The 12,471-nt window shown below is 38.3% G+C and overlaps 1 pseudogene; it reads left to right on the top strand.

The window, feature by feature from the left end:
• The first annotated feature begins 224 nt into the window (after positions 1–224).
• Positions 225–11,494, top strand: LOC125939098 (proto-oncogene serine/threonine-protein kinase mos-like; annotated as a pseudogene).
• Positions 11,495–12,471: the final 977 nt, after the last annotated feature.

Genomic DNA, 12,471 nt, shown 5'->3' with positions numbered 1-12,471 from the left:
TCTTTTTGTTTAATGACTAGAAACCAAACCATGTTAAAGACTGGAAGAAATTAGCAACTGTTTAACATCTGAAGACAAAAGAGTTTATATCTGGGGGAAATGAAAGAATTAGTCCTGGGGTCGCTCTTTCTCCTTTACCTTCCCTGTTCATTGCTAGAGGTGTCATGGTTAGTTAACAAGAGGAATTTATCAAGGTAGACCTGATATATTACATGATCTCCACCATGTATAACTCAGCACCATGGGAGTATGATTCACGAGTTTTTCATTTAGCTTTGGAGAATGTTCCATTTGTCATTTGCAGTATTTTCATGGGTTTCCTCCAGAAGTTTATTCTGCAGATGGGCAAAAAGACGTGTGACAGACTTGAAGAGAATGCTGCCAGCAAGAATTACCCAAACTACATCCTCTGGGGACTGACCATAAGCTCATGTCTGCAAAGAATAGAATTCTGGAGTGACTGGCCCACTAAGAGTCCCATAAACCACGCGAGAAGATGGGGGAAAGTGACAGTTGGTGGGAAAATACTTCCATTCTGCTGAGATTAAGTCTGACCTGATAGATCCTTTCAGTCTGCATGTGAATAAAAGCTGGTTCTGTTTTGCTGCAGGCCTTAAAAAGGTAAGGGACAAGAGAGTTAAAAGTAATCGTAAAAAGCCAGTTCCCAAGCACAGTAATTATGCAGTTCTAAGAATTATGACTCAATTATCATTCCCCTTGCTATACAAAGACAAAACCTTCAAGATTCGACTAATTTGGATGCCTGTAGGAAATTATGGTTTCTGAGTTACTATAGAAAGCAGCAGCTGAAATTTTGCTTGCTAAAAAACTGGTGTGAGGTAGGGTTGCTCCCAGTGGTGTTCTCTCAGTTAAAATGTGTCTGCATTTTCTGTTACTCATGTCTGATGTTTGGTTAACAAGTTGACTCTAACCAACAATGGGCCCAGCCTTATTACAATGGGTCTATCCTTAAGGTACTTTTTTTCCTGCAGCATAACCCAGAATCTTCATTTTTAAGTTTTATTATTTTTGTTTTATAAAAATAATAACTGCAGAATAACACAAATTTATTAAGGCATACAATTCCTAAGCGCAGTGTTCAGTACACTTTACACATGTACTGCATTTCAAATATCCTAGAAATTTCCCTCATGCCCCTCCTAGTTATTACCTCTGCAAAGATAACCACTACCACTGTTCTGACTTCCTTCATAAAAGATTCCTTTTGCTTATTCCTGAATCTGCATTTTAATAAGAACCCCAAGGGATTCTTATGTACCTCAGAGTTTGAGAAACACCGTCTTGAGGTTTTGAACATAAAGTGAAATAGAAATCTCTGATCCAGGTCCTTTAAATAAAACAAAGCACAAAATCCATGTGTTTAGATTGATCTATAGTGTGGTGATCACAAATCAATATCTTCAATTTCATCACGAAAGCTCCGCAAGGAAGTAAAATACAGCTTTGTGCCTGTACTAATATTGATGCCAAATATCAGAGAGGTTCACCTGAAGCCAGGCACCTGCAAATTCCTATTATCATAAACAGACCATGATGCTCCCTGGTCTCGGAGTACACTTCATTTGCATAGGCAGGAAATTCAGATTCAGGTCATGTTTTTCCCCTGTCAGCTGTGGTTTATTTTCCTTACCCATTCTAAATCTGTCATTTTCAGTCTCAGGTGTAAACTTTATGGTTTACTGTACTGTAATTTTAATATTGAATGCAATCTTACCAAGTTGTAGGAGGTGGCACACCTTTCAGTGAATCCAAATAAAGCTATAAATATTAAGATAGGAACCCTCCACATCCACTCTTTATGGTTTACAAAATCTTATTTTGGGTTGAAAAAGAAAATAATATTTTGCTTTTCTTTGGTCATCTTTCCCTATCCCTTTAGTAATATCTTATAATACTATATGATTCTTTTGACTTTCTGGGCCAGCTTCTGATGGCCTGCTTGCCCGATAGTCTATTCATCTCTTCTCGGCTAGCAGTGACTACTCAAATGCATTTAAATCTAGAGCTTGGGAGAGCATCACTTTGAATCAATATTTTCTAAGGAAATAGGCATTTGAACAAGGCTACATTAAATTTCTTTCATCTCTCATGTGGGTTGCAATAGGTCCAGCCACTCCCCAGAACATCTGAGGTGTGATGATGTTTGATAATGTTTGTCAATGTCTACAGGTGATTATCCAAATATTTTCATTGCTTGTAGTCCCCATTACCATTCTCTACAAAGGAGGTACAACTTCCATGGATAGCAGTGGCTAGAATTAAGAAGATTCACCGAATCCTATCAAAGTTTACTCTCACTCTAACTGACTCCAACAGTCTTTATGATTCATGCAAATGCAATAAGTCAGATCATGGAATCTGTGCTGTCATATGACAAAGAGTAAAAATTTTGCACCCAAAATTTACATTTTATTCTTACCAAGTAAATCCTGTAAAGCAAAACCATGACTTATGAAGAGAGGAAATGAATAATGTTAATACCTATATTATATATTCACATGGGGTACCTGTATATCTATTTAGGTATTTCTAGTTACTTTTGAACAGCATTATTCACATCATGATGCATGAAGTGAACTTGTTTTGCTGTTAATTACACCAGCTTTTTGTTCAGTAGCACTAGGCTAAATGAAGCAAGTTAGTATCAACACTTCTTTAAAAAGGAAAAGTGACTTATATTTTCTTATGTAAAAATAGTACAGATGTATTATAAATTATAGACTGCAGAAAAGTAGAAAGAAGTGTGGGGGGGGAGGGGCAGGAAGTATTTGTTTTCACCATGCCAACAACCATTGCCGTTGTGATATATTTCCTTGTAAGCTTTTCCTGCCTGTAATTTTGGCTCTGTTGTGATCACTTAGTAGTCTATTTATTTCATTTCCTATTATCGTGATATTCCACATTACTGAAACACAATTATAAACACAATTGTTATAACACAATTATAAACACAATTGTTTATAAACACAATTTTTAACAGTTAAATGCTTTACTTTGTGAATATAATATAGTTATTTATCATTTGTCTAATGTCCAGCAATTAGCCTGTTTCAAATTTTTCACCACTTAAAGTAGGTGGAGCGGGAAGAAAAAAAAAGAGGGGCACCCAGGTGGCTCAGTCGGTTAAGCATCTGACTTCAGCTCGGGTCATGATCTCATGGTCCATGGGTTCGAGCCCCACCTCAGGCTCTGTGCTGACAGCTCAGAGTCTGGAGCCTGCTTTGGATTCTGTGTCTCGCTCACTCTCTGCCTCTCCCCTGCTCATGCTCTGTCTCTCTCTGTCTCAAAAATAAATAAAACATTTTTAAAAATTTAAAAAAGAATGAATAAACATTAAAAAAACTTTTAAAAAAAAAGGAAAAAAGGGAAAGAAGGAAGGAAGGAAAGAAAAGAAAAAAAAAGGGGGGAAAAAAAGCAGGCTGAAAGTGAATGAAGGGGAAAGGCATGCAGGAAGGCAAGGCAACACTTATCTTTATTTTTTAAGTTTATTTATTTTGAGAGAGAGCACAAAGGGGGTAGGAGAGAGAGAGAGAGAGAGAGAGAGGGAGAATTCCAAGCAGGCTCTGCACAGTCATAGCCCAGAGCCCAATGCAGGGCTTGAACTCATGAACCAAACCATGAGATCATGAACTGACCCAAAAAGCAAGAGATGGACACTCAACTGAATGAGCCACCCAGGAGCCCTAGAAGGAAGGACTTTTATAAAGGAACCTGAATCTGCACCGTTTCCCCAGTCCAAAAGATAGTCCTTTACACTAGGTAGTTCTTCACCTTCTTTTGATTCATGACTAGAGACTTAACTTATGCATACAACAGGTTCCAAATCTCAAAACCCTAAGCTTACGGAAACAGAAATAGGTTTAAAATTAGCTCTCTTGTCCTTTTGCCAGGCCATGTGAGCTTTAGCACACAGCATCTCATTTGACTCTCCAGTTAATTTTTGTGAAATAAATATTATTACCCCAAGTTTACAAATGAAAAAACAAACTCAGAGGCATTGAGTGTCTTCTCCCATGTCAGCTAGTAAGTTGTAAGGCCAGTGTTCATGTCCAGGTTTTGTGACTCCAATTTTACTTTGGTTCAAGTTTTCTATGGCTTCTTGATTTCTATTCACTTATTTGATTTCTCATGCCGGCAGTGCCCTGGCACTCTTGGATTTTGCCTGGACTTTGCTTCTTTGGTCTGGGCTTCTTGCCTAGTTCCTTCAACTCACTACTGCCCACGTCTCAATCTGTCAATCTGCCAACTTTGTTTAACTGAATTGTGTTCATTTAAGAAAACTTCCTTTGGTGTATTTTAGACAATGAGGAGACTTTATTAGAATATGTAGTAGATATATTTCTCCTTAAATGTAACCACTGCTTCCTTGTTCACTTAAAGGTCTGATATATTCCTCTGCCAATAGTCTCTTGTGTGCCTATATCACCATGCTTGGTACAGGAAAGCAGGTGTTCTTCCTGTAAATTCCCCATATTGATCCAGTTGCTATCCCATTGTGGAAAACACTACTAATTGTTTGTCGACCTCATGTCATGTTCCTGGAAACATAGAGTCCCTTTCCCATATGACTGAGTTCTGGCCATTAGAATGTGAGTGAAAGTCCTATGTGCCATTTCCAGGCCTGGAAAAGTCTTGCATGTGTATTCAATTCTTCACACTCATTTTCCCCCACTGGCTTGAAGCAGACCTTTGAAGCCACATGTTGAAGATGGTAGAGCTACAGAAAAAAAGAACCTGGGTTCCTGAATCATCGCCTGAAAGAGAGCCAGCTACCAACAAGGAAAACCCCTTTAGGACTTTACAAGAACAAGAACTTTTTTCTTGCTTGTCCCATCATACAGTTTGGGGTTTATATGGTTCACCAGTTAGCCTACTCTAACAAGTACAGCCATGAACATCTTTGTAATTGCTAATTAAGGAGAACCTCTTTAGTGTTGTGGTTTGACTAGATAGCAGAATTAAAGACATTCATTTTTTTTCTTTTTTTTTTAATTATATTAATTCAAATTCAAGTTCGTTAACATACAGTGTAGTATTGATTTCAGGAGTAGAATTTATAATTCACCACTTACACATAACACCCAGTGATCATCCCAACAGGTGCTCTCAATGCCCATCACCACTTTAGCCCATCCCTCCCACCTTCCCTCCAGCAACCCTCAGTTTGCTCTCTGTATTTAAGAGTCTCTTATGGTTTGCCTCCCTCTCTGTTTTTATCTTATTTTTCCTTCCCTTCCCCTGTGTTCATATGTTTAGTTTCTTAAATTCCACATATAGTGATATCATATATGTCTTTCTCTGCCAGACTTTTTTGCTTAGCATAATACCCTCCAGTTCACCATCCATGTTGTTGCAAATGGCAAGATTTCATTTTTAAATGGTAATTTTCAAAAGGAGTTTGTGTATGTGAGTGTGCATGTTTGTGTGTGTATATCAACTACATTTGAGGAGATAGAACTCTTACAGTTCCTTCAAGCTTTTAATCTATAAAACAAATCTCTGTATCAATATTTTGCTTTTTCAAATGGCATTTGGTCACATTCCATTAACAGAATCTCCTCCCAGGGTTGGAAGGGAACAGATCCTTGTGAGAGTAAAGTTCATAACCCAGTACGCAGATGCAGCCCTAGGACAATGCCAACAATCTGCAGAGAAACACATGTGGTCACCTTTTAGGTAGGACTGCTAAGGCAGAATGGACCTGCTCCCTCTGTCCATTGTAACTGCCAGCCACAGAGTGTCATGAGCCTGACAGGTCATTCTTCAGGCTGTTGGAGATGTGATAAAGGATTATTTAAGAGGCTTGATAACTTATAAGGGTGTGAGAAGCATCAGAGGAAATTACATCAGTGTTTAAATCCAGCAGATTAGAGGATTCAAGGGTCCATTAACAGAAATCAGTCAGAAGGAGGAAGAACTTGTTTTGAGAAGAAGACTGTGTTCTACTTTGGTGGTGTTGATCCTGAGGCCAGCCAGCAGCCACTCCTGTTTCAGTTAGTAAATATCCTCTTTTCTCTCAGTAGGCCTGTCTGTTCTGTTAGATAACCTAATTCCCTTATCTCTGCCTTTGACGTGTGTTTTAGCACACTACCGAGTGATATCACATGGATTTCTAAGTATTAACATGTTTTGGAGATATCTTTCCAGAAACTGAAATTAAAAAAAAAAAAGAAAAGAAAAAGCAAAGAGAAAGAAACCAAGTATAATTTATCCATATTTTATTTAATTCCGTCCTGTTTCTTAAAGGTAGGAAAAAAAACTAAGGAAGGGAAGAAAGAGAAGGAAGGGAAACAAAGGAAAGAAGAGAATGAAGGAAGGAAGGAAAGATGGAAGGAAGAAAGGATGAGCGTAAGAGAGAAAGAGAAAAAGAAGAAAGAAAGAAAGCAAGAAAGAGAAAGAGATAGGAAAGAGAGAAGGAAGAAAAGGAAGAGAAAAAAGAAAAGAAAAGAAAAAATAAAAGAAAGGAAAAGAAAAGAAAAAAGGAGGGAGGAAGGAAGAGGGAGAGAGGGAAGCAGGAAGGAAAAGAAAGAAGGGAAGAAAAGAGAGAGTAGAGAAAGGCCAATATCCTTGATGAACATAGATGCAAAAAACCTCAACAAAATACTAGCAAACCACATTCGACAGTGCATTAAAAGAAGCATACACCATGATCAAGTGGCATTTTTAGATTTATTTATCTCACCAGTTGGTCTGCCCTCCTGAGAACAACCATGAACATTTTTGCGTAGCAACATCACTGAGTGAAAACACCTCACAAGTCAAAGTTAACTACCAAAAGATATTCACCAAAGTAATCCCACCATCACTTTAGCTGAGTTGTGGGAACAAATCCTCATGGTTCTGGATAAATGAAAAATTCATTTAAAATGTAATTTTAGTTTCTAAGTTACAGCCCAACTCCAAGCTTCGTATTTCTAGCAGCCTGTACCTTTGATCCTCTTCAGTCACCCTGTTCCCAGGGTCACATCCTGAACAACCATCACCTGAAACAACTGAAATATCCCGCTGATAACCGCCCTCCTCATTCCAGAAATCTCACTCCATTGCTTCTGATACATGTGATCTTTAAGCTCACTGAAGTTTCTGATGCTCTGGCCACCTCTACTTTCTCACAGGCCATCATCTACTCCCCCACCCCAGTTCGACACCTCCCTGTCTGAATTCCTTCTGATCCAGCCTAGACTTCATGGCACATTGTTTCAAAAACTTTCTCATCAGAATTACTTCCCTCTGTGCCAGCTCTGCTAATTGAAGACCCTTCTCAGACCTATCACTTGCTCTCTGCTCCTGTGCCCAGACTCCTGGAGACACAAAGAATATCATGCTGCCTGTCACCTCAGCTGACCTCCCCAGGCCACTGAGTCATGCTTTGGTTAGCCCTCTTTCCTATTCCCTTCAGTGGCTGTCCCTAATGTCCATCACTCTCTCCAGGCAGCATATCCTATCCCCAACCCCTTCTCCTTCAGCAGGTAATTCTTCACAGTTTACAGGGGGAAAAAAAGAAAAAAAAATGTGTCGATCAGGAAAGATCTTTCTCACCCTCCTTTCTCCATAGAAATATGCTTAGCCATAACTGTGCCATCTTTTTCTCATGTCCTAAAGGAAGAAAACTTCTCCCTAAGCCTCACTCCTCCATCTGTTCCTCTGTTCCTTAGATCCTATTTGCTCTGTGTTACTTAAGGTCTTTATACTACTAATGATCTCATGTCTTTCCTGCATCACCAACTTCCTCTCAACTGGATCCCTCCCTCAGCACCATATAAATATGTTCACCTTTCTCACATTTAATGAAGAGCCTACCTTTGACCTATCCTTACTTCTTCCTTCTCAAGTACTCTGCCTGTAAAAGTTGTTTGTACTTTCTGTCTCCACATCCCTTTTAGCATCCCTCAACCTTTTGCAGCTTGCTACTACTTCAACCACACCTTGAGATTATTCTAGTGAGGATCATTTCAATGGCTTCCAAGTTTCTAAACTTAAAGTCTCGGGTTTTGTTCTCTTACTTGGCCTCCCTGCAGTATTTGATGCTCCTGGTCTATCCCACCTTTTCAAGTATTTTCTCCTGGCTCTAGAATAACATTCTCCCTTGTTCCTCCTTTTACCTTTCTCACCAGTCTTTTTCAGTCTGCTTCCTGGACTCTTCTTCCTATACGTATCCAAAAAATATTTAAAAACGTATTACCGGCATCCCAGTGAACTTCTGGCCTGAGCTCAATATATCAAGGCTCTGATGTGGCAATATTTTGCAGGTTGTGGCTGCCAGCACAGGCCTGTGGGCTTTAACAGTCTACACACACCATGATCATGAAGTTTGGTGGCAACGTCAGTTTACACCAAGTCATATATGGTGCTATCAGTTTCCCTGAGGAGGAGGAAGGGGCCCTCACTCCCGCACCAGAGAGCAATTAAATTTGGGAAAGTGTACACTTTCACATATCTCAGGAAATAAGCATTCCCTAGCCGTGTGAATGGCCTGGTTTTCTTTCATCATAAAGCATTGTGCACTTGTCCATGAAGCTGGTAAACATTTTGATCAGTAAGCAAGATGCCTATAAAATTGGTGACTGGTTGCTCTTAGAAGCTAGAATACCTCCTGTGCTTCCACAGACTCCTCCCTACCACCTAGATGACACACACAACCAACAAGCACCAGAGCTCCTGAGAGACCATAATGACCAAAGCTGACATCTGTTCCTTGGCCATTACTCTCTGGCAAGTGACCATCAAGGAGATGCCTCACTCAGGAGACCTGTACACTGTGATGGCCTATAATCTTCATCCATCTCTCTCAGCAGCCTCTCTTCACTGATTCTGTCTCTGGGAAAAGGCTTGGGAAGATCATCTAATGCTACTGGATGGCCAGTGCTTTCCAGCAGCCAAGTGCAGCACTTATGGTTGACTTTAATTCTTCAAAAACTAAATTTGGGGGTTCCTGGCTGGTTCAGTCGGTAGAGTGTGTAACTCTTGATCTCAGGTTTGCGAGTTCAAGCTCCATGCTGAGTGTGAAACCTACTTAAAAAAATTGTTTTTAATTAAAAGCTGAATTTGGCTGACTCTAAACTGTATCAAGATAAGCTTTTGACTTTGTTTCTATTTATTTTTAAAGAAGTGAATATGTAGAAAGAAACATTTATAGGAGAGATTTTTAGAAAATAAGGTACTAAGATGTAAAGAAACATTTCCGAATTCTTGGAAACTTTATCATTTGTGATTCTACTTCCTCAAGGGAAAATTGTTTTTAAGTGGCCTTTAATTGAATTAGAAAACGAAGCCTATACCATATATATAACTTGTATGTAATTCCTATGATATGATTTATAAAGTATCTCAAGGCTTTGATTTCATCAGATAATGAGGGTGGAAGACAGACTGAGTGGGCTCACAACGTGGCATTGGAACTTGGCTGTGTGTGAGCTTGAACAAGTCACTGAATTTCACAGAGAACCTCTGTGCCCAGGTGCACAATCGCTCTCACAGCTACCCTGTGAGGACATGTCAAGTGCTCAGGACAGCACCTGGCCCATAGCAGTCACTCAGTATACAACAGGTATACTGTCTTTGTTATAGCTTTGTTATTATGCTGGCTTCTCTTGGAGCAAAAAGAAGTAAAAATCTAATAATAACCAAAAAAAAAAAAAATGAATGCATCATCTTGAACCTAAAGTAAAAATTGTCTTAGAAAAATCTCAAAAAAATATCTCTGAACCACAAATTTCTATTCACCTTATATATTTATGTATGTTATGCCCCTAACACACACCCCTTAGAGTGGCCTAAATGGTTTGAAAACCCTATTATTCAAAAAGCATAAAAATGTCAGGGATCCAAAACCTATCTAGATTAAATAAATGCATTCAGGGCCCTCCAAAATTCCACATTCTCACAAAAAGGGATGAGAAAAGAGAGTAAAACCGTATCTCAAATGTAGTACTGTCATTAGTCTCTCCTTATTTGTGTTCTTTATTTTTTCAATTTTTGGTGTGAAGACAAAGGTCTTATTCCTTCTAGTCTAATTCAAGAACTTTAATGGCAACAAATACACTGATTGTGCACCTATTGTGTGCCTGGCACCGTTCAGGGCGCTTGGAGCAGTCTCTGCTTTCATGGAGCTTGAAGTCGAATGTGGTTCTTAAAAAAAGGGCTCCAGTGCTATTTTAGCAGGTGTTGGTATTGTCTATGCTCATCTTTTAACATCGTATATTAAATTAAAATTGGCATTTTAAAGTCTAACTTATAGTAACATAAATATTAAATGCTGGATTCAGGAATAAAATTATATCTCTGTGTATATTTTGATATGTATGTTTTAATTGATCAAGTGCCTACTCTGTGCTAGAAAATGTGAAATTTTAGTTTTCTTTTATGTAAAATTAGAAAGAATGCTATTATCATTATAGATCTTATTGAGCAGTTTCAGTAAGTGGCTTTTTTGACTTTGCTGAAATTTAAATGCATTACATCCAAATTTTGGGCCAGTAGAGCAGAAAAAAAGTCCTAAACAGTTTATTCAAGGTAAAACATATCCACATGGAGTTTTTCCAAGAAGAAAGCATATTTCATAATATGCATAATTGTGTTTCTTTCCGGAGCTTGAATAAACTAAATATTGACAAATTCGTCTCTAAGAAACCCATTACAAATACAATTAATAAAAGTCCCCTACTTCCCACACGTCTATCATACTATTACATGTGACACCTGATTAATATGTCATTAATAATTGCAACTATGTATGTCCCAATCATCCAAGTGGGTACCCACTTCATTAAATTAACAGTTATTTGTGTAATCCTCATAATGGTCTGGTAGGAAAAGCTGTGTACTCTTTTATTCTACACAGTGGCAAAAAAGGAGGTATTTTATTTCATTTATTACTTTTTTTGTTTCAAGTTTTTATTTAAATTTCATTTAGTTAGCATATAGTGTAATATTGACTTCAGGAATAGAATTTAATGATTCATCACTTACATATGACACCCAGTGCTCATCACAACCCAGGCATCATCAAAAATGAGGTATTAAACGTGGTGTATGATATAATAATAGCTAATATTAGTTGCTTACTTAACAAAGTACTTATATAAATCTATTTAATCTTAATAAGTCTCAATGATCGGATACTATTATCCCCATTGTAAAGTTGAGGAAATTGAGACACAGAGGACTAAGAAACTCACCCACAGTGACACAGACACAGTAGAAGAGATGGAGTGGAGGCTTGACTCTGTGTAGTCTGGTTCAAGGACCTGTTCTTGTCCCCCATGCCACATTCTCATATACCAGTCTCCTTCCCAAAACAATTTGCTGCTGTCTCTTTTTACTTGCTAAAACATAAAAGTTTTCTTCCATTTTTTTTAATCCTAAGAAAAATGTTCAAAAGTATGACCTGCTTCTCTGTCTCATCTCAAGTAATAATGGTTCTGGTATTCTGGACATTGATTTAGATGCTTCTTTTTATCTCTAGGTTCTTTGAAAGTACCTATCATTATAATGCCTATGCACTCAGACAAATATATGAGACATGCTTTAAAAAAGAGAGAGAAATTTCCCCATGGTCTCTATTACATTTTAATAGTGTGAAGAATAATGCAGTGGACAGATAATGGAGTAAAGCAAGGAATTGTGGGAGGAAGCTTCTTTAGTGTTTTTTGACTGAATCACCATATAAAAACTCAGACCTTGGCTACCCAGGCTTAGATTTCTGAATCTTGGACCAAAAAGAGAAGTAATGGTAACACTGTCCTGCAATAGTTTAAACCCTATGATATACATGTAATCCACGCACTGCCAGAGATTTACAGTGGAGGACAAAGCTAAATGTTAAAGCGTTTTAATTAGGTTTTCTTGTACTTCCAATAAGAACTGTCTTCGGATAAGATACACAGTGAGTCTGCCTTACAGTGAATTCTACAGTATAGTACAATCAGAGCACTGCGTGAGAAAGAATCTAAGTTGTTTGCATATCAGATATGACTGCATAAATTATTAGTGAAACAAAAATGCGATGTCTAAAGATACTAGAAACACATCAGGATAAAATCTAACTCTATGTTCTCATGTTTTCATATTCTTCTGGGCATGAGTGCCTTTTTTTCCTCATTTATTTACTTGTAAATAATGTGATTAATTTGATGATTTTAATTTTACTGGGTCTGTTTTCTCCAAGTTGGGAGTGTAACGGAGGCATATTCAGAGCCATGTTCAGGCTCTGCCCTTATGGGAGATATCTCGGATGGTAGTAATGGCCATTTGTCACTCTCACCTGTCACTATTTGTCAGGCCTCGAGTCAGCAGGCAGAGAGGTAAGGCCCTGTCTTACAAAACCCTTCTGAAATTGTTCATGCTAGTGGCAATGTGCCAAAGAGTTGCTGATGCCCTGGGGAAAGGCAGGGAACTTCCCGCTTAGAAACAGCTCTGTGGATCGCCCCAAAAGCGATTCTTGCTGTGGCT

Source organism: Panthera uncia, assembly GCF_023721935.1.
Source record: "Panthera uncia isolate 11264 chromosome B2 unlocalized genomic scaffold, Puncia_PCG_1.0 HiC_scaffold_24, whole genome shotgun sequence".
NCBI lineage: Eukaryota > Metazoa > Chordata > Mammalia > Carnivora > Felidae > Panthera > Panthera uncia.
This window is presented reverse-complemented; position numbering and strand designations above follow the sequence as displayed.